Here is a 19,255-nt window from a genome sequence, read left to right on the forward strand (position 1 = left end):
GGCTAAATTTTTGGTTTTTTTGGGGGGGGAAAAGGGGGGGGTTTTAAACCACCCTTTTTTTTCCCCCCCCCCCCAAAAAAAGGAAAACCCCGGGGGGTTGTTAAACAGGCTTTGTTCATACAGGTAGGCGGGTTGTGGATGCCTTCTCCTTTCATCTTCAATCTCCAACAGGTGTGAATCTTGTGTCTGAAGAGTTGTGAACGTGGTGTCTCGAGGGATATCTAGCTCGTCACCGCTTCTTCACTGACGCCTCTCTTGCTTTTGCAGGGGTACCCAGGGCGGGGATGCAGGTGGAGATGGTGGTTTAAAGCCGCCCTTTCCTTGCTCTGGTCTACTCCCCGCCTCCCCAAATCCTACCCACGAAGCGCCAGTACACTGGCAATCACAACCTGACTGTCCTCTCTCCCACGCACTCCCAGCTGTATCGGGCAATTGCTTCCTCGCAGACAACTCCCGGTGGTTTTTCCGCCAGGCAACCCTTGGGCTTTGTATCGCGGGCCTGCTTCCAGCAGGTCGCTTTTGTCAATGAGGCCGTGGAATGTCACATGGGTTCACGCCTCAGCGGTTCCAGGGGCAGCTGCTTCCTTCCTGCCAAGCTAGATGCTTACCTATGCAGCTGACGCATGGGCAGACGCAGGCTGGCTGGCCTGGGGAGTTTGTGGCACGCTTCTGCCTTTTGGCTAAGATCAAGTGTAGTAATCTGTTCTTTATCAGTTTAATATCTGATACGGCCCTCTATCTGGGGAACGGCCATATATTAAATTGATTTTGGAACAGGAGATGGGAATAGCTGCCGGTTCGGTTCCAATTCCCAGACGACGACCTGGTATTGCAGTACTTCCAGGAGCCGTGTGCACTTTCTCCTACTGGTATAAACAAGACAAGCAGCCTTGGCTGGGATTGTCACTATGAGGAAGGGAAAGAAGCTCAGCTAGAGAGGATTTGATTTAATGATGAATCTGAAGAATTAAATTAATTTTAATTTAATTAATTTAGTTTGTTCTTGGACTGAATTAGTGTCTGCGCGCGTCTTGCAGGGACTAATAGTTGTAGTACTTCCAGCATTCCAACAGATGTCAGGCTAGGCTCGAAATTTAGGAAGGCCGTTGGGGTGGAGGGGTGAAATTTAGACTTACCAAGCTCTTGTACCAGCTAGCAGGAAGCCTCTTATTAAGCTCCCAGAAACCACGCAAGCAGTCCTGCAGGCCGTTCTGATGTCGCTGCAGCCTCTGTGTTCACAGGCCTTGCCCATATGGCTTGTAGATACGTGCCTTTTCATCTCCACCCCAAATAGGTGTGGAACAGTTCAAAGAGTTGTGAACGCGGGTGCCCCAGGGATTCAGCTCTGCCACGCTTCTTCACCATCGCCTTCTTTGCTTTTGTGGGCATCTAGGGGCGGGATGGAGGTGGGAGATGGTGGTTTAAAGCCGCCCCTTCCTTGCCTGGCCTACCCCGGGCCCCAAATCCTTCACCACACGAGCCAAACACTCAAAGGACCCAACTGACTGTCCCTCCCTCCCACGCCCACCCCACTCCCAGCTGTATCAAGCAATTCCTGCTTCCCAGACAACCTGGAAGGCTTTTTCCTACTGCTAGCAACCCTTGGCTTGCATCAGCTCCTGGGTTCCGCGTGGCTTCGCGACCACCAGGCCGTGGAATGTCACATGGGTTCATCACGCCTCATGCTTGGTCTTGTGCAGCTGCTTCCTCCTGCCAAGTTGATGCCACTCATGAAGCATCGGAGTGGGTAAGACGGGGCTGGCTGCTGGCCTGGGAGTTTAGTGGTGATCGCCGGCCTTTTGGCTAAGATCAAGTGTGTAGTATCTGGAAACAATAGTTTTATTATCTGATAGCTGTCCTCATTTGGGGAATGGCATTAAAATCATGATTTTAAACAGAGATGGAATAGGGGCTTGCTCCCATTCACTCCACGTACCACCTGGTATTGCAGCATCTGTGAGCCGTGCACTTTCTCCTTTACTGGTATAAAACAAGACAAGCAGCCCTGGCTGGGGATCGCCTACTATATGAGGGAGAAGGGAAAGAAGCCTAGCCAGAAAGCAGGATTGATTTTAATTATTTAACTGGAAGAATTAATTAATTAATTAATTAATACCTAGTTTGAACACTTAATTAAGAAAGTCTCATATGCCTGTAGACTATTGCCGTAAGTACTCTCCAGCATTCCAGTAAATTAGATACAGGGGCGTGAGGCCTGGAATTAGGAAGGGCTGTTAGGGGGTGGGAGGAAGTAGGCCGACGACCCAAGTTTGTAACTCCGCTTAGCAGGAAGCCTTAAGCCCTCCAGAAACCACCTGGGCTAAAGTCCTGCAGGCCAGGCTCATGTCGCTGCAGCTTCCCCTGTGTTCGAGAGGCCTTGTTCACACAGGCGTGGCCAGGGATGTGCCTTCTCCTTTTCATCTTCAATTCCATGAAAGGTGTGGAACGGAAATTGAAGAGTTGTGAACGGTGTCTCAGGATATCTAGCTCACACCGCCACTGACGCCTTTCTTGGTTGGGGTATCGAAGCGGGATGGCGGAGATGGTGGCTTAAAGCCGTCCTTCTGCCTCGGTCTACCCCCGCCCCCCAAATCCTACCACGAGCCAAACACCCGGGAATCAACTCCACTGTCCTCTCCCCATTTACTCCCACTCCCAGCTGTGGACAAGTTACCTGCTTCCGCGACAACTCCTCGGTGGGTTTTTCCGCTAGTAAAACTTTGGGCTTTGTATCAGGCCTCTTTGGCTCCCAAGGTGGGCCGCTTGTCACGAGGTCGCGGGAATGTCACATGGGTTCACGCCTCGGGCGCTTGTCTTAGGGCAGCTGCTTCCTCCTAAGCCAAGTTGATTGCCATGCAGCTGACGATGGGCAAAGACGGTGGGCTGGCTGGCCTGGGGAGTTTGTGGCACGCTTCGGCCTTTGTTAAAGATCATGGTAGATTTGTTCTTACTAGCTTATTGATTCGATACTACCCTACCTTAAATCATATATTAAACTGGATTTTGAACAGGAGATGGAAGAGGGGCTTGCTCAACGTAATCGCAATGATCAATTTGGTATTGGTAAAATTTCCAGGAGCTGCACTTTCCTTTTTATCTCGGTATAAACAAAGACGTATTGTTTCCTAGTTGTATTCCGTGTCACCATATGAAGGGAAAGAAGCTTCCAGCCAGTATATAGACGATTTAATTATTTAACTCACTCACTTAACACCAATTAATAATTTAGCTTTGACTGACCTAATTGCAGTTCACGCGGCCTTTGTAGAATTTTCATTGCTTTGTAGTACTCCAGCATTCCAACAGATGTCAGGCGCAGGCTCGGAATTAGAAGGTCAGCTGTTGTGGGGTGAGTGAAGTAGTGTCGACGGCATCACTTGTACCGCCAGTGTGTATAGAAGCCTAAGCTCCCAGAAACCACGGGCAGTCCTGCAGGCTGTCTGATGTCGCTTTTGCAGCGCCTCTGTGTTGGTGGGCTTCGGTTCGCGCTGTAATACGCCTATGCCTTTCTCCTTTTCTTATCATCCTTAATTCTCCAACAGGTGTGAACGCAGGCCTGAAGAGTTGTGAACGCGGTGTCTCGAGGATATTTAGTTTGCCACCGCTTCACTGACGCCTTCCTTTTGTTTGTGGGCATCTAGGGCGTGGGATGAGTGGAGAGATGGTGGTTTAAAGCCGCCCTCTTCCCTTGCCTGGTTCACCCCTCGCCTCCCCAAATCCCACCAATTTCAAACACCCAAAGGGACCAACCCACGCACCCCCTCCTCGCCTACCCCACTCCCAGCTGTGGCCGGCTACCTGTTTCCTCGCGACAACCCAGGGTTTTTCCGCCGCCAGGCAACAACCCTACTTTGTATCGGCCTTGGCTCCAAGGTGGCCGCTGTCACGCGAAGCTGGAATGTCACATGGGTTCACGCCTCGGGCGCTTTCGTCTTAGGGCAGCGCTTCCTCCCAGTTAAGTTGATAAGCGTACGGCGTGCAGCTGACGTGATGGGCAAGACGGTGGGCTGGCTGGCCTGGGGAGTTTGGCATCGCCGCCTTGGCTAAGATCATGTGTATTCATTCTTTATCAGTTTAATATCTGATACGCCCCTATCTGGGAATCTAGGTATATTAAATTGATTTTTAATAGGGAGATGGAATAGGGGCTTGTCTGGCCCACTCCACGCGATCGCATCTGGTATTGCAGTACTTCCAGGAGAGCGTGTGCACTTTCTCCCTTTACTGGTATAAAAACAAGACAAGCAGCTCGGCTGGGATTGCCTACTATGAGGGAGCAGTAGTTTCAGCTGCAGAGTAGATTTGATTAATGATTTAATTTAGCTAATTAATAATTTAATTAATTAATTTAGCTTTACCTGGATTCTCCCATTTGGTGCTCATGCCTGTAGATGGCTATTTCAGTACTTCCAGCATTCCAACAGGAGGCCAGCGAGGCCGGAATTAGAAGGCCGCTGTTGGGGTGAGTGAAGTAGTGTCGACCCACCAAGCCCAGCCTGGAAGCAGGAAGCCCTGGTTAGTTCTTCAGAACACGGCAGTCCTGCGGTAGCTGCTCGATGCCGCTGCAGCTCCCCTGTGTTCTGAGGCCTTGCTCACAGCATGGGCCAGATGTGCTTTCTTCCTTTCATCTTCAATTCCAACAGTGAACGCGGGTGTCTGAAGAGTTGTGAACGCGGGTGTTCCCAGGGATATCTAGCTCGCCACCGCCTTCACTGACGCTCTTCTTTGCTTGGGGCACCAGGGCGTGGGATGGAGGTGGAGATGGTGGCCAAAGCCGCCCTTCCTGCCCATCGGGCTCCCAACCCCCACCACTGAGTGCCAAACACCCAAAGGACCAACTGACTGCCCTCCCTCCCCCCCACCCCACCCTTCAGCCGTATCACTGCTTCCGGGACAACCCCAGGGTTTTTCCCGGCCAGCAGGGCAACCCTTGGGCCTTTGGGACAGGCTCCTAGCCCAAGGTGGGTCATTTTTGTCACAGGTCAAAATGCCTGCTACGGTTCACGTGCCAGAAGCCCAGAGGTAGCTGCCTTCCTGCCAAGTTGATGTGCACGTGTTTATCGCGATGTAAAGTAGCATCGTGGGGCTTGGGTTGGGTCAGAGTTTGTGTAATGCCGGCCTTTGCCAAGATCAAGTGTAGTATCTGTTCTTATCAGTTTTACACTCTATACGCCCTGTCTGTAGAATCGCAGATAAATTGATTTTGGAATAGAGATGTATTAGGGGTTGCTCATGTCACCCGCATGATTAATTTGGAAGCTTGTATTTTATGTGAAGTGCACTTTCCACAGGCAAAACAGACAAGCAGCCTTGCTGGGATTGCCTACGCGAGGAAGGGGAAAGAAGTTTCAGCCAGAGCAGTATGATTAATGAGTTAATCGAATACTAATTAATGAATAATTTACCAGCTTAATTTAATTTAATAGAAAGTCTACGCGCGTCTGTAGGACGCTTACAATGTAGTGTATCGTGTGACTGCAACAGATGTCAGGCTTAGGCTCCCGGAATTTAGAAGGCCTCTGTTGTGGGGTGAGTGAAGTAGTGTCGACTCACCAAGCCTGTACCGGGCTAGTGAAGCCTTATTAAGCCCTGAATCCATTTAAGCAGTCCTTGCAGGCTGCCTGATGCTGCAGCTCTGTGCTCAGGGCCTCTTGAAATGTACAGAAAAATGCCAGGATGTGCCTTCTCCTTTTCACCCTTCTACCTCCAACAGGTGAACGTAAAGTCTGAAGAGCGGAAACGTGTGCCCTGAGTATATCTAGCTCGGCCACTGACGCCTTTCTTTGTTGTGGGCACGAAGGGATGAGTGTGATGGTAGCGAAGCCGTCCTTTCCTTGCCTGGCCCACCCTCGCCTCCCCCAAATCCCACCACGAGCCAAACACCCCGGGGGGGGGCAGACCTGAATGACCGTCCCTCCCCCACGCCCACCCCACTCCCAGCTGTATCACAATTCAAGCCTCCAAGACAACTCCAGTGGTTTTTCTCCGGGCTGTTGTGGCAACCCTTGGCTTGTGAAGGGGCCTTGGCCCAAGCAGGCTGCCAAGTACATGAGGGCCATGTGGAATGGCCAAGTATGGGTCTACGCTTGGGCATGGTTTGGGGTAGCTGCTTTCCCTGCTAAGTGATAAGCGTACGGTGCAGCTTAGACGATGGGCAAGACGGTGGGGCCATTGGCCTGGGGAGTTTGTGGCATCGCCGGCCTTTTGGCTAAGATCAAGTGTAGTATCTGTTCTTATCAGTTTAATATTCGATACGCCCCCTATCTGGGGACCATATATTAAATTGATTTTTGGAACAGGAGATGGAATAGGGGCTTGTCTGCCCACTCCACGCATCTACCTGGTATTGCAGTACTTCCAGGAGCGTGCACTTTCTCCTTACTGGTATAAAATAAGACAAGCAGCCTTGGCTGGGGATTGCCTTACTATGAGGGAGAAGGGAAAGAAGCTCTAGCCAGAGCAGGATTGATTTAATTTATTTAACCTGAATAATTAATTAATTAATTAACACTAGTTCACTTGACTTAATTAAGAAAAAGTTCATGCTCGGGACGGCTGTTGTAGTACTTTCCAGCATTCCAACAGATGTCAAAGCAGGTTCCTCGAATTAGGCGGCTGTGGGTGGTGAGTGAAGTAGTGTCGGACTACTCGCCTGGTAACGCTAGCAAGCAGGAAGCCTTATTAAGCTTCCCAGAAACCACAAAGCAGTCCGGCTTGTTCTGATGTCGCTGTTTCTGTTCGAGGCCTTGTCTTCATTGTTGTAAGGGCCAGGGATGTGCCTTCTCCTTTTCATCTTCAATCTCCAACAGGTGTGAACGGTGGTGTTCAGGCGATACAGAACGCAGTTCTGGTATATCTGCTCGCCACCTGCCACTGAATGCCTTCTTGTTTTGTGGGTACTTAGGGCGGGGATGGAGGTGGAGATGGTGGTTTAAAGCCGCCCTCTTCCTTGCCTGGTCTACCCCCCGCTTCCCCCAAATCCCACCACGAGCCAGCCAAACACCCAAAGGGACCACAACTGACTGTCCCTCCCCACTTCACTCCACTTCCCAGCTGGTCAAGCTACCCGCTTCTCGCAAGACAACTCCTGGTGGGTTTTTCTCCGCCATAAGTGAAGTAAACCTCTGCTTTGTAATTGTGTGGCCTTGGTTCCAAGGTGGGCCGCTTTTGTCACTGGTGTCGCGGGAATGCTTCCATATGGGGTTCACGCCTCGGCGCTTTGTCTTAGGGCATACGTTTCCCTCCTGCCGTTGATGCTTACCAAAGCAGCCGGGATTTATGGGCAAGACGCGGGGCTGGCTGGCCTTGGGGAGTTGTGTATTTCCGCCGCCTTTTGGCTAAGATCAAGTGTATTCGTTCTTATCGCTTATGATACTGATAATGCCCCCTATCTGTAATCAGTATATTAAATTTGATTTTTGGAACAGGAGATAATAGTCATTCCCAGCTCACCCACTCCATCTAATCTGGTATTGCAAAGGCTTCCAGGAGCCGTGCAATTTCTCCGGCCAGGTATAAAAACAAGCATAAGCCAGCCTTGGCTGGGGATTGCCTACTATGAGGGAAGGGAAAGAAGCTCTAGCCAGAGCAGGATTGATTTAATTATTTAACTGAATACTCAATTAATTAATAATTAATTTAGTTTAATTTGACTTAATTAAGAAAGTTCATGCGTTCGTAGGACGCTATTGCTTGTAGTACTCAGTACTCCCAACAGACAGGCAGGCCTCGGAATTAGAAGGCCTGCTGTGGGGTGAGTGAAGTAGTGTCGACTCCACTGCCTGTACCGGCTAGCAGGAAGCCTTATTGGGCCCCAGGGTGAAAACCACGGGCAGTCCTGCAGGCTGGTCCGATGTGCAGCCCTGTGTTCAGAGGGCCTTTAGTCACAGGGCGTGGGGTCAGATGCCTTCTCCTTTCTACCTTCAATCTCCAACAGGTGTGAACGCTGGTGTCTGAAGAGTTGTGAACGCAGGCTCAGTGATATTTCAGCCTACCGCTTCTTCACTGATCGCCTCTTCTTTACTTGTGTGTGGGGCATCTAGGCGGGGATGGAGGTGGAGAGGTGGCTTTAAAGCCGCCCCTCCTTGCCTGGTCTACAATCTCGGGCCTCCCCAAATCCCACCACGAAGCGCCAAAACAATCAAAGGGATCATCCGACTGTCCCCCACGCCCCACCTCACCCCCAGCTGTATCGCTACCGCTTCCACAACCCAGGTTTTTCCGCCAGGCAACCCTGAAGCCAGAACACCAGGCTTCCGCTCGGCGCAAATGCCATTGCAGGCCGTGAATGTCACATGGGTTCACGCCTCGGCGCTTTGTCTTAGGGCAGCTGCTTCCTCCTGCCAAGTTGATGCTAGCTCATGCAGCTGGACGCATGGCAAGACGGTGTTGGCTGGCCTGGGGAGTCGTGTGGCACGCTTCGCCTTTTGGCTAAGATCAAGTGTAGTATCTGTTCTTATCAGTTTAATATCTGATACGTTCCCATTCAAAATTCATATATTAAATGATTTTGGAAACAGGAGATGGAATAGGGGCTTGCTCCGTCCACCCAATTTTGCTCACCTAAAGTTGTAGTACTTCCAGAGCGTGAATTTCTTTTCTCCTGCATTGTATAAAAATAAAGACAAGCAGCCTGGCTGGGGATTACCTACTATGAGGGAAGGGAAAGAAGCTCAGCCAGAGCAGGATTGATTTAATTATTTAACTGAATAATAATAATTAATTAATTAATTTAGTTTAATTGACTTACCAATAGAAAAGTTCATGCCTGTAGGATGCTTGGTTAAGTTGTAGTACTTCCAGCATTCCAACAGATGTCAGCGAGGCTCGGAATACCAGAAGGTCAGCTGTTGTGGGGTGAGTGAAGTAGTGTCGACTTACTCAAGCCTGTACCGGGCTAGTAGGAAGCCTTTATTAAGCTCCCAGAAACTTTCAATTTTAAGCAGTCCTGCAGGTTGCTCCGATGCTGCCTCAGTTTCAGAAAATTGTTCACAGGCGGCCAGGATGCCTTCTCCTTTTCATCTTCAATCTCCAACAGGTGTAACGTGGTGTCAGAAGCTGTGAAACGTGTGGTGGCCCGGAGGGATATCTAGCTTCGGCCACCGCCTTTCACTGACGCCTTGGCTGTGTGTGTATCTAGGGGCGGGATGGAGGTGGAGATGGTGGTTTAAAGCCAGCCCTCTTCCCTTGCCTGGTCTACCCCGGCCCCAAATCCCACCACGAGCGCCAAACACCCCAGTACCACTGACTGTCCCCTCCCTCCCCCACCAATTTAATTCCCCAGCTGTATCGCTACCTCGCTTCCCAAGACAACTGGTGGGTTTTTCCTACCGCTAGGCAACCCTTGGGCTTGTATCAGCCTTGGCTCCAGCAGGGCTTAACAATGCAGGTCGCGGAATGCCTATGGCTCCACGCCTGCCAAGTCTTAGGCGCAGCTGCTTCCCTCTGCCAGATGCTTACCATGCAGCTGACGATAAAGACGGTGGGCTGGCTGGCCTGGGAGAGTTTGTGGCATCGCTTCTCGGCCTTTTACAAGACTCATAGTATCAAAACATTTCCAGTTTAATATTCGATACGTCCCCTATCTGGGGACCATATATAAATTGATGTTAGGGAGATAAATAAGTTGTCGAATCATACCCATAATTTATCAATTCTGGTATTGGTAGCACGGTGAGCCAAAATTTTCTCCTTTACTGGTATAAACAAGATGTATAAGCCTTGGCTGGGGATTGCCTACAGATGGAGCAGCTTCAGCCGTGGCGCAGGATTGATTTAATTATTTAACTGAATAATTAATTAATTAATTAATTAATTTAGTTTAATTTTGACTTCACTACAGAAAAGTTCATGCAAGCTCAGACGCTATTGCTTGTAGTACTTCCGCTCAACAGATGTCAGGCTTAGGCTCGAATTGAAGGCCGCTGTTGTGGGGTGAGTGAAGCAGTGTCGGACTACTCCAAGCCTGTACCGCTTAGCAGGAAGCCTTATTAAGCCCAGAAACCACGAAGCAGTCCTGCAGGCTGTCTGATGTCGCTGCAGCGCCTCTGTGTTCGGAAGGCCTTGTCTCACACAGGTATGGCCAGGATGTGCCTTCTCCTTTCATTCCTTTCAATCTCCAAACAGGTGTGAACGTGGTGTTCGAAGAGTTGTGAACGCGGTGTCTCGAGGATATCTTTAGCTCGCCACCGCCTTTCAACACGCCTCCTTCTTGTTTTGTGGGCATCTAGGGCGGGGATGGAGGTGGAGATGGTGGTTTGTGTCAGCCTCTGCCTGGTCTACCTCCCGCCTCCCCCAAATCCCACCACGAGCCAAAACAGAATTCAAAGTAATTTAAATCATCGTCCCCTCCCTCCCCACGCCCACTCCCACTCCCAGCTGTATCGGCCACCGCTTCTCGCGACAACTCGGAAAGGGTTTTTCCGGCCGCTGTGGCAACCCTTGGGCTTTGTATCAGGCCTTGGCTCCAAAGGTGGGCCGCTTTTGGTCACGGTAGGCTGTGGTGTCGTCACACATGGGTTCACGCTCACGCTTTTGTCTTAGGGCAGCTGCTTCCTCCTGCCAAGTTGATGCTTACCATGCAGCTGATTTATGGGGCATCTGGGTGGGCTGGCTGGCCTGGGGAGTTTGTGGCACGCTTCTCGGCCTTTTGGCCAGGATCAAGTGTAGTATCTGTGCCTATCAGTTTAATATCTGATACGCCCCCATCTGGGGACCATATATTCAAATTGATTTTGGAACAGGGAGATGGAATAGGGGCTTGCTCCTGCCCACCCCCACCTACATCGACCCGGGTATTGCAGTATCTCCAGAATGCACTTTCTCCCGCATTGTATAAAACAAGACAAGCAGCCTCATTGGGGATTGGCCTACCATGAGGGAAGTGGTTAGCCTAGCCAGAGCAGGATTGATTTTAAAGAATTATTTAACTGAATACCTACCACTAATTAATTAATTTGTTTAATTTGACCTAATTTTAAGAAAAGTCTATGTACTTGTAGACTTATTGCTTCTAGTAGCACCTGCATTCCAGATGTCAGGCTTAGGCCTGGAAATTAGGGGCCACGGCGCAGGTGGGAGGCGCAGGTCGGACGACCCAAGCCTGTACCTCGCCAGTGCTTTCCAGCTTCCTGAAACCACGGGCTAGGCCCTGTAGGCTATTCCATGCCGCAGCGCCCTGTGTTCGGTGGCCTGGTCACACAGGCGCAGCCACAGGGAGGCTTTCAGCATCTTCAATCTCCAACAGGTGAAATGTGGTGGCCTGGAAGAAGCTGTGGAACGTGGTGTCTGAGGGAGATCTAGTCATACCGCCTTTCACTGACGCCTTTGTTTGTGTATCTAGGGCGGGAGAGTGGAGATGGTGGAGCGAAAGCTGGCCTCTTCCTGCCTGGCTCCACTCTCACTTCCCCCAACCGCTCACCACGAAGCCACCCAAAGGACCAACTGACTGTCCCTCCCCACGCCTACCCCTTTACCTCCCAGCTGTATCGGGTTACCTCAAGCCTCAAGACAACTCCGCAGGGCGTCAGCCGCTACAGGGGAAAGTAACCTCGGGCTTTGTATCAGGCCTGGCCCTTGGCAGGCCTGCCTTGCCGCAGGTCGCGGGAATGTCGTTGGCTGGGTTCACGCCTCGGCGTCCTGGTCTTAGGCAGCTGCTTCCTCCTGCCAAGTTGGATGCTTACCATGCAGCTGGACGCATGGGCAAGACGGGTGGGGCTGGCTGGCCTGGGGAGTTTGTGGCATCTTCGCCTTTGGCTAAGATCAAGTGGTATCTATTTACTAGTTTATTATTCGACACGCCCCCTCATCTTGGGGACCATATATTAAATTGATTTTTTGGAACAGGGAGATGGAATAGGGGCTTCTGTTCGCCCACCCACGATCGAATCTGGTATTGCAGTACTCCAGGAGCCGGTGCACTTTCTCCTTTACTGGTATAAACAAGACAAGCAGCCTTGGCTGGGATTGCCTACTATAGAGGGAAGGGAAAGAAGCCTAGCCAGAGCAGGATTGATTGAATGATGAATTGAATTAAATTTTAATTTAATTAATTAATTAATTTAGCGAATTTAATTTAATTAAGAGGTGTCTATGTGGCTTGTAGGACGTATTAAGCTGGTAGTACTTCCAAAGCATTCCAGCTAGGATGTTGGGGCAGGCTCGGAAATTAGAAGGCCGCTGCTTTCGTGGGGTGAGTGAAGCAGTGTCGACTACCAAGCCTGTACCGCCAGTTGGTGGTGCTTCCTGTATAAGTCTCAGAAACCGGCAGTCCTGTAGGCTGTCTGACAAGGCGCAGCGCCTCTGTGTTCCTCAGGCCTTTGTCTACAGGGCGGGTCAGGATGTGCCTTCCTTTCATCTTCTAATCTCAACAGGTGTGGAATCGTAGTTTGAAGAGTTGTGAACGCGGGTGTCTCGAGGATATCTATAGTCGCCACCGCCTTCACTGACGCCTCCTTCTTTTTGTGTACTTAGGGGCGGGATGCATGCGGAGATGGTGGTTTAAAGCCGTCCTCTTCCTTGCCTGGTCTGCCCCGCCTCCCCCAAATCCCACCACGATTAAAAGAATTCAAAGGGACCTAAATCTCATCTGTCCTTCTCCCCGACGCCCACCCCTACCCCAGCTGTGTATCGCTACTCTGCTGTACAACTCCGAGGGGTTTTTTCCGCCATAAAACCTTTGGGCTTGTATCAGGCCCTGGTTCCAAGGTACGCTGGTCACGAGGGCCGTGGAAGGTCATGCATGGGTCTACGCTCTCATGCTGGCTCCGAAAGTAGCTAAGCTTCCTCCCGCTGTTGATGCCACGGGCGCAGCCCGGACGAGGCAAGACTGCAGTTGGCTGGCCTGGGGAGTTTGTGGGTATCAGCCAGCCTTGTCAGCAGATCATGTAGAGATTCTTGTTCTATTTGCCGACATTCATACGCCCCTTTAGCTTTGTAATCTTATTAAATTGATTTTGCCCAGGAGATGGAATAGGGCTGTTCCAGCCCACTCCAATGATCAGTCCTGGTATTGCAGTGTGTTTCCAGGAGCGTACTTTCCTTTTGCACGGTATAAAAAAACAAGACAAGCAGCCTTGGCTGGGGATTGCCTACTATGAGTGGGAAGGGAAAGAAGCTCTAGCCAAGAGCAGGACGATTTTAATTTATTTAACTGAATTACCATCATTCCACGACTTGAAGGACACTTGACTTTAATTAAGAAACCATGCGTGCCTGTAGGACTTATTGCTTGTAGTACTTCCAGCATTCCAGATACAGGTCGAATTGTAGCGCCTAAGCTTGCGGGGTGAGGAAGTAGAAAATGGACTCACTGCCGGAATGGCTAGCAGGAAGCTTCCCATAAGTTCCCAGAACCACGGGTTAAAAGTCCTGCAGGCTGTCTGATACCTGCAGCGCCCTCGCAAAGTCTGAGGTCTGTCTCACACAGGCGGCCAGGATGTGCCTTCCTTTTCATCTTCACCCAACAGGTGTGAACGCAGGTCAGTGAGTTGTGAACGTGGGTGTCTCGAGGATATCTAGTCAAGCCACCGCCTTCACTGACGCCTCTTCTTTGCTTGTGCTACTCAGGGCGGGATGGAGGTGGAGATGGTGGCTTAAAGCTGTCCTTCCTTTGGCTCTGGTTCCACCCCGCCCCCAATCCCAAATCTAATGAGCCTAAAACACCCAAAGGGACCCAACTGACGGTCCCCCTCCTCCCCACTTACCCGGAATTCCAGCTGTATCGGCTACCCTGCTTCTCGCAATAACTCACAGGGTTTTTCCGCCTGCTGTGGCAACCCTTGGGCTTTGTATCAGGCCTTGGCCCCTGGCAGGCCGCTTGTCACAGGCCTGTGGAATGCCGTAGGTTCACGCCTCGGGCGCTGTCTTAGGGCAGCGCTTCTGCTGCTGATAAGCGCACGCAGCTGACGCATAAGCAAGACGGGCTGCTGGGCTCTGGGGAGTTTTGTGTACCGCCGCCTTTTTGGCTAAGACTCAAGTAGAGCCTTAAGTTCCATCACATTGATAGTCCCCATCTTGGGCCCAGCATATTAAATTGATTTTGGAACAGGGGAGATGGAATAGGGCTGTCTGCCCACCCACGCATCTACCTGGTATTGTGTACTTCCTGTGGTGGAGCGTAAAAAGTGTCTCTTCTCCTTACTGGTATAAACAAAGACAAAAGTGAGCCTTGGCTGGGGATTGGGCCAGTGTGAGGGAAGGGAAAGAAGCTCTGTGCTGAGCAGGATTGATTTAATTATAATCTGAATAATTAATTAATAATTTAATTAATTAGTTGAATTTTGACTCAATTAAGAAAAGTCTGCGCGTGCTCTGTGTAGACGCTTATTGCTTGTAGTACTTGTATTCCAGCTAGGATACAAGGAAAATTTTGAATTAGAAGTCGCTTTGCTGGGTGTGAGTGAAGTAGTGTCGATCTACTCAAGCCGGCACTCACAGCAGTGAGCCTGAGCAAGCCTCCCCAGAAACCACGAAGCAGTCCTGCAGGCTGTCTGATGCCTGCAGCCTGTGCTCGAGGCCTGTTCACACAGGCGGCTTGTGCCTCTCCTTTCATCTCACCCCCAAATAGGAAAACGCGGGTGTCTGAAGAAAGCTGTGAACGGTGGCCTCTGAGTGGGACACCAGCTCGGCCACCGCCTTTTCTACTTGACGCCTCCTTTCTTTTATTAAAATTAGGGCGTGGGATGGGAGGTGAGATGGTGGCTCAAAGTCGCCCTTCCTTGCCTGGTCTAACCTCGGCCCCCAAATCCTGCACCACAGCCGCAAAACAATCTGGGGGCGCGGTCTGCTAACCACCTGTCCCTCCCCTCTGCTAATCTCTTACCCCCAGCTGTGGCCTACCTCGTTTCGTATAACTCCGGGAGGGTTTTTCCAGCTGTTGTAGCAAACCCTTTGGGGCTTTGTATCAGGCCTTGGCCCAAGGTGGGCCGCTTTTGTCACGCAGGCCGCGGAATGTCACATGGGTTCAATGCCTCGGCGTACTGTCTTAGGCAGCTGCTTCCTGCCAAGTTGATGCTTTACCATGCAGCTAAAGGACGCATGGGCAAGACGGTAAAGGCTGGCCTGGGAGTTTGTGGCACGCTTCGCCTTTGGCTAAGATCAAGTGTAGTATCTGTTCTTATCAGTTTAATATCTGGATACGGCCCCTTATCTGGGACCACATATATTAAATTGATTTTTGGAACAGGGAGATGGAATAGGGGCTTGTTCGGTTCACCCACTCCATCGACCTGGTATTGCAGTGTAATTTCCAGAGCGTACTTTCTCCTTTACTGGTATAAAATAAGACAAGCAGCCTTGGTCAGATTGCCTACTATGAGGGAAGGAAAGAAGCTCTAGCCAGAGCAGGATTGATTTTAATTATTTAACCCTGAATAATTAATTAATTAATTAATTAATTTAGTTTAATTTGACTAATTAAGAAAAGTTCATGCGCGGCCTGTGGACGCTTATTTGTAGTACTCCAGCATCAAATTGACAAGCAGGCCTGGAATTAGGGCACGCTTGGGGTGGGAGTAAGTAGGCCGGATCTACTCAAGCCTGTACCGCTAGCAGGAAGCCCATTAAGCCCCAGAAACCACGAGGCCAGTCCTGGCAGGCTGTCTGATTGCCACAGCTGCTCAGAGCCCAAGTTCACAGGCGTAGCCAGGATGTGCCTTCCTTTCATCTTCAATTCCAAACAGGTGTGGAACAGTTCAGCGCTAGAACGTGGGTGTCTCTGAGGGATATCTAGCTCGCCACCGCCTTTCACTGACGCCTCCTTTCTTTGTTTTGTGGGTATCTAGGGGCGGGGATGAGGTGAGATGGTGGCTGAAGCCAGCCCTCTTCCTTTGGCTCCACGCAATTCCCGCCCCCAAATCCCACCACGAAATGCAACACCCAAAGTGGACCAACTGATCGTCCTCTCCCCCACTTCACTCCACTCCCTAGCCAGACGGCTACTCTGCTTCCTGCGACAACTCCGAGGTCAGCCAAGTAAGCAACCCTCTGGGTTTTGTATCAGGCCTGGCTCCAAGGTGTCGCTGGTCACGAGGTCAGAATGCCACATGGGTTCACGCCTCGGCGCTATTGTCTTGTAAGCAGCCAAGCCTCCCTGCCAAGTTGATGCTTACCATGCAGCTGACTATAGGGCAAGACGGTGGGCTGGCTGCTGGCCTGGGGGAGCTGTGACGCCTTCGGCCCCCTGGCTAAGATCGCGTAGTATTCGTTTTACTAGTTTATTATTTGATACGCCTCTATCTGTAATGGCATAAATTGATTTTTAAACAGGGGAGATGGAAGAGGGGCTGCTCTGGCCCAATGTAATGATACTCCACTGGTGGTTGCAGTACTTCCAGGAGCCGCACTTTTCCTTACTGGTATAAACAAGACAAGCAGCCTTGGCTGGGACACGGGGCTTGTGAGGGAAGGGAAAGAAGCTTTCAGCCATAGCATTGATTTAATGATGAATTGAAGGTCACTGAATAATTACCTAATTTAGTTTTAATTTGACTCTAATTAAGAAAAGTTCATGCGTACCGTAGACTTATTGCTTAGAAATTGCATTCCCAACAGATGTCAGGCTGAGGTTCGGAATTAGAAGGTCAGCTGTTGTGGGTGAGGAAGTAGTGCTCCGGGACTACCAAGCCTGTACCGCTAGCAGGAAGCCTTTATTAAGCTCCCAGAAACCACGGGCGTCCTGGTAGGCTCCATGGGTCGCCAGTAGCGCCTCCTGTGGTTCGGTGGGCCTTGTCTACTATGAAAAGGCCTAGGATGTGCTCTCCTTTTCATCTTCAGTCTCCAACAGGTGAACGTAGCCTGGAAGAGTTGTGAACGTGGTGCCCTGAGGATATCTAGCTCGCCACCGCCTTCACTGACGCCTCCTTCTTGTTTTGTGGGCATCTAGGCGGGATGGAGAGATGGTGGTTTAAAGCCGCCCTCTTCCTTGTCTGGCTCCACCTCGCGCTTCCCCTAAATCCTACCCACGAAAGCGCCAAACACCCAAAGGGACCAACTGACTGTCCCTCCCTCCCCACGCCCACTCCACCCAGCTGTATCAAGCACTCAAGCTTCTGCAATAACCTCGGTGGTTTTTCCGCCGCTGTGGCAAACGTCCCTTGCTTTGTATCAGGCCTTGGGCCTCATGTACGCTAGTCGCCGAGGCCGTGGAATGGTCAGCAGGGTCACGCCTCGGCTTGTCTTAGGGCAGCTGCTTCCTCCCGCTGTTGATGCTTACCATGCAGCCGGACGATGGGCAAGACGGTGGGCTGGCTGGTCTGGGGAGTTGTGGCCTGCCGGCCTTTTGGCCAAGATCATGTGTAGCATCTGTTCTTATCAGTTTAATATTCGATACGCCCCCTCATCTGGGGGTCCATATATTAAATTATCTGGAAACAGGAGATTGAATAGGGCCGCCCGCCCACCCACCATCTAATTCCGGAGCTGCAGCACTTGCGAGTGTGAATTCTCTCCTCTTACTGGGTATAAAACAAGCATGCTAAAATGGGCTGGGGATTGGCCACTATGAGGAAGTGGGAAGAAGCCCCAGCCGAGCAGACGTTGATTTCGAATGATGAACTAGTCAATTAATTAATTAATTAATTAATTTAGTTTAATCACTTAATTAAGAAGTCTATAGCTCTGTAGGACGCCATTGTTGTAGTACTCTGCATTCCACCAGGATGCCAGGCTTAGGCCTGGAATTAGAAGGCCTGTCAGGGGTGAGTGAAGTAGTGTCGACTCCACCAAGCCTGCAATACCGCCCCCGCTAGCAGGAAGCCTTATTAAGCCCCAGAAACCACGGCAGTCCTTGCAGCTGGGTCTGATGCCGCTGCAGCGCCTCTGTGTTCGGTGGCCTATGCCCACACAGGCTGGCCAGGATGTGCCTTCCTTTTCATCTCTGTCTCCAAATAGGTGGTCTGCAGGTTCTAAAGAGTGTGGAACGTGGGTGGCCCTGAGGGAGTAGCTCAGTTGCCACCGCCACTTTGTTTTGTGGGCATCTAGGGCGGGGATGGAGGTGGAGATGGTGGTTTCAAAGCCGCCCTCTTCCTGCCTTGGCCTACTCCTGGGCCCCCAAATCCCCACCACGAGCCAAACACCCAAAGGGACCAACTGACTGTCCTCTCCCTCACACTCCCACTCCCAGCTGTATCGGCTACCTCAAGTCAAGACAACTCCGAGGGTTTTTCCTACCGCTGTGGCAACCTCTTGGGCTTTGTATCAGGCCTGCCCAAGGTGGGCCGCTTGTCACGAGGCCGTGGAATGTCACATGGCTCACGCCTCGGCGCTATTCAGGGCAGCCAAGCTTCCTCCTGCCAAGTTGATGCTTACCATGCAGCTGACGACAAGACTCTGGCTAAGGCTCAAGCAGGTATCGCCGGGCCTTTTGGCTAAGATCATGTGTAGTATCTGTTCTTATCAGTTTAATATCTGACACGCCCCCATCTGGGGACCCTTCATATATTAAATTGATTTTTTGAACAGGGAGATGGAATAGGCTTGTTCGGGCCCAGTTCACGATCACCTGTATTGTAGTAATTTCCAGGAGCGGTGAATTTTCTCCTTTATTGGTGGTAAAACAAGACAAGCAGCCTTGGCGGGGATTGCCTATTTGCGGAGGGAAGTGTAGAAGTTTCCAGCCAGCAGGATTGATTTAATTATTTAACTGAATAATTAATTACTCACTCAATTTTAATTGAAGTTTTGAATTTGATTTAATTAAGAAAAAGTTCATGCGTCTGTAGGACGCTATTACCAGAAGTACTTCCAGCATCAGATGTCAGGGGCGAGGCCTCGGGAATTAGAAGGCCGCCAAGCTGTGGGTGAGTGAAGTAGTGCCGGATCACCAAGCCTGTACCGCCAGCAAGGGAAGCCTTATTAAGCCCTCCCAGAAACACGGCGTAACCTGCAGGCTGTCTGATGTCGCTGCAGCCTCAAAGTCGAGGCCTTGTTCACACAGGCGGCCACAGGATGTGCCTTTCTCCTTTTCTACTTCTAACTTCCAACAGGTGAACGCGGTGTCTGAAGAGTTGTGAACGCGGTGTCTCGAGGGATATCTAGCTCGGTCACCGCCACTGACGCTCTCCTTTTGTTTTTTGGGTATCGAAGTGGGATGGAGTGTGGAGATAGTGTCAAAGTCGCCTTCCTGCCTGGGCCCACTCCCGCCTCCCAAATCCCATCCCACAGCCACACCTGGGCACCAACTTGATTGTCCCCTCTCCCCCTCACTCACTCTACCAGCCAGGACAAGCAATGTCTTACACCCTGAGGGTTTTTCCCA

At 50.9% G+C, this 19,255-nt stretch overlaps 10 non-coding genes across 10 annotated transcripts; all 10 read left to right on the plus strand.

The window, feature by feature from the left end:
• Positions 1-662: 662 nt before the first annotated feature.
• LOC120519814 lies at positions 663-860 on the plus strand. The gene has a single exon (XR_005631673.1). It is a non-coding gene; the product is annotated as a U2 spliceosomal RNA (small nuclear RNA).
• A 927-nt stretch (positions 861-1,787) lies between these two features.
• Positions 1,788-1,974, plus strand: LOC120519826. The gene has a single exon (XR_005631680.1). It is a non-coding gene; the product is annotated as a U2 spliceosomal RNA (small nuclear RNA).
• A 2,051-nt stretch (positions 1,975-4,025) lies between these two features.
• On the plus strand, positions 4,026-4,213 carry LOC120519819. The gene has a single exon (XR_005631676.1). It is a non-coding gene; the product is annotated as a U2 spliceosomal RNA (small nuclear RNA).
• A 1,974-nt stretch (positions 4,214-6,187) lies between these two features.
• On the plus strand, positions 6,188-6,376 carry LOC120519823. The gene has a single exon (XR_005631678.1). It is a non-coding gene; the product is annotated as a U2 spliceosomal RNA (small nuclear RNA).
• A 2,033-nt stretch (positions 6,377-8,409) lies between these two features.
• LOC120519816 lies at positions 8,410-8,599 on the plus strand. The gene has a single exon (XR_005631675.1). It is a non-coding gene; the product is annotated as a U2 spliceosomal RNA (small nuclear RNA).
• Positions 8,600-10,632: 2,033 nt separating this feature from the next.
• On the plus strand, positions 10,633-10,825 carry LOC120519827. The gene has a single exon (XR_005631681.1). It is a non-coding gene; the product is annotated as a U2 spliceosomal RNA (small nuclear RNA).
• A 910-nt stretch (positions 10,826-11,735) lies between these two features.
• On the plus strand, positions 11,736-11,923 carry LOC120519824. Its single transcript, XR_005631679.1, has one exon. It is a non-coding gene; the product is annotated as a U2 spliceosomal RNA (small nuclear RNA).
• A 3,147-nt stretch (positions 11,924-15,070) lies between these two features.
• On the plus strand, positions 15,071-15,262 carry LOC120519813. The gene has a single exon (XR_005631672.1). It is a non-coding gene; the product is annotated as a U2 spliceosomal RNA (small nuclear RNA).
• A 2,000-nt stretch (positions 15,263-17,262) lies between these two features.
• On the plus strand, positions 17,263-17,446 carry LOC120519822. The gene has a single exon (XR_005631677.1). It is a non-coding gene; the product is annotated as a U2 spliceosomal RNA (small nuclear RNA).
• Positions 17,447-18,348: 902 nt separating this feature from the next.
• On the plus strand, positions 18,349-18,535 carry LOC120519815. Its single transcript, XR_005631674.1, has one exon. It is a non-coding gene; the product is annotated as a U2 spliceosomal RNA (small nuclear RNA).
• The last annotated feature ends 720 nt before the right edge of the window (positions 18,536-19,255 follow it).

The sequence above is a fragment of the Polypterus senegalus genome, unplaced genomic scaffold (assembly GCF_016835505.1).
Source record: "Polypterus senegalus isolate Bchr_013 unplaced genomic scaffold, ASM1683550v1 scaffold_1712, whole genome shotgun sequence".
Classification (NCBI taxonomy): domain Eukaryota; kingdom Metazoa; phylum Chordata; class Cladistia; order Polypteriformes; family Polypteridae; genus Polypterus; species Polypterus senegalus.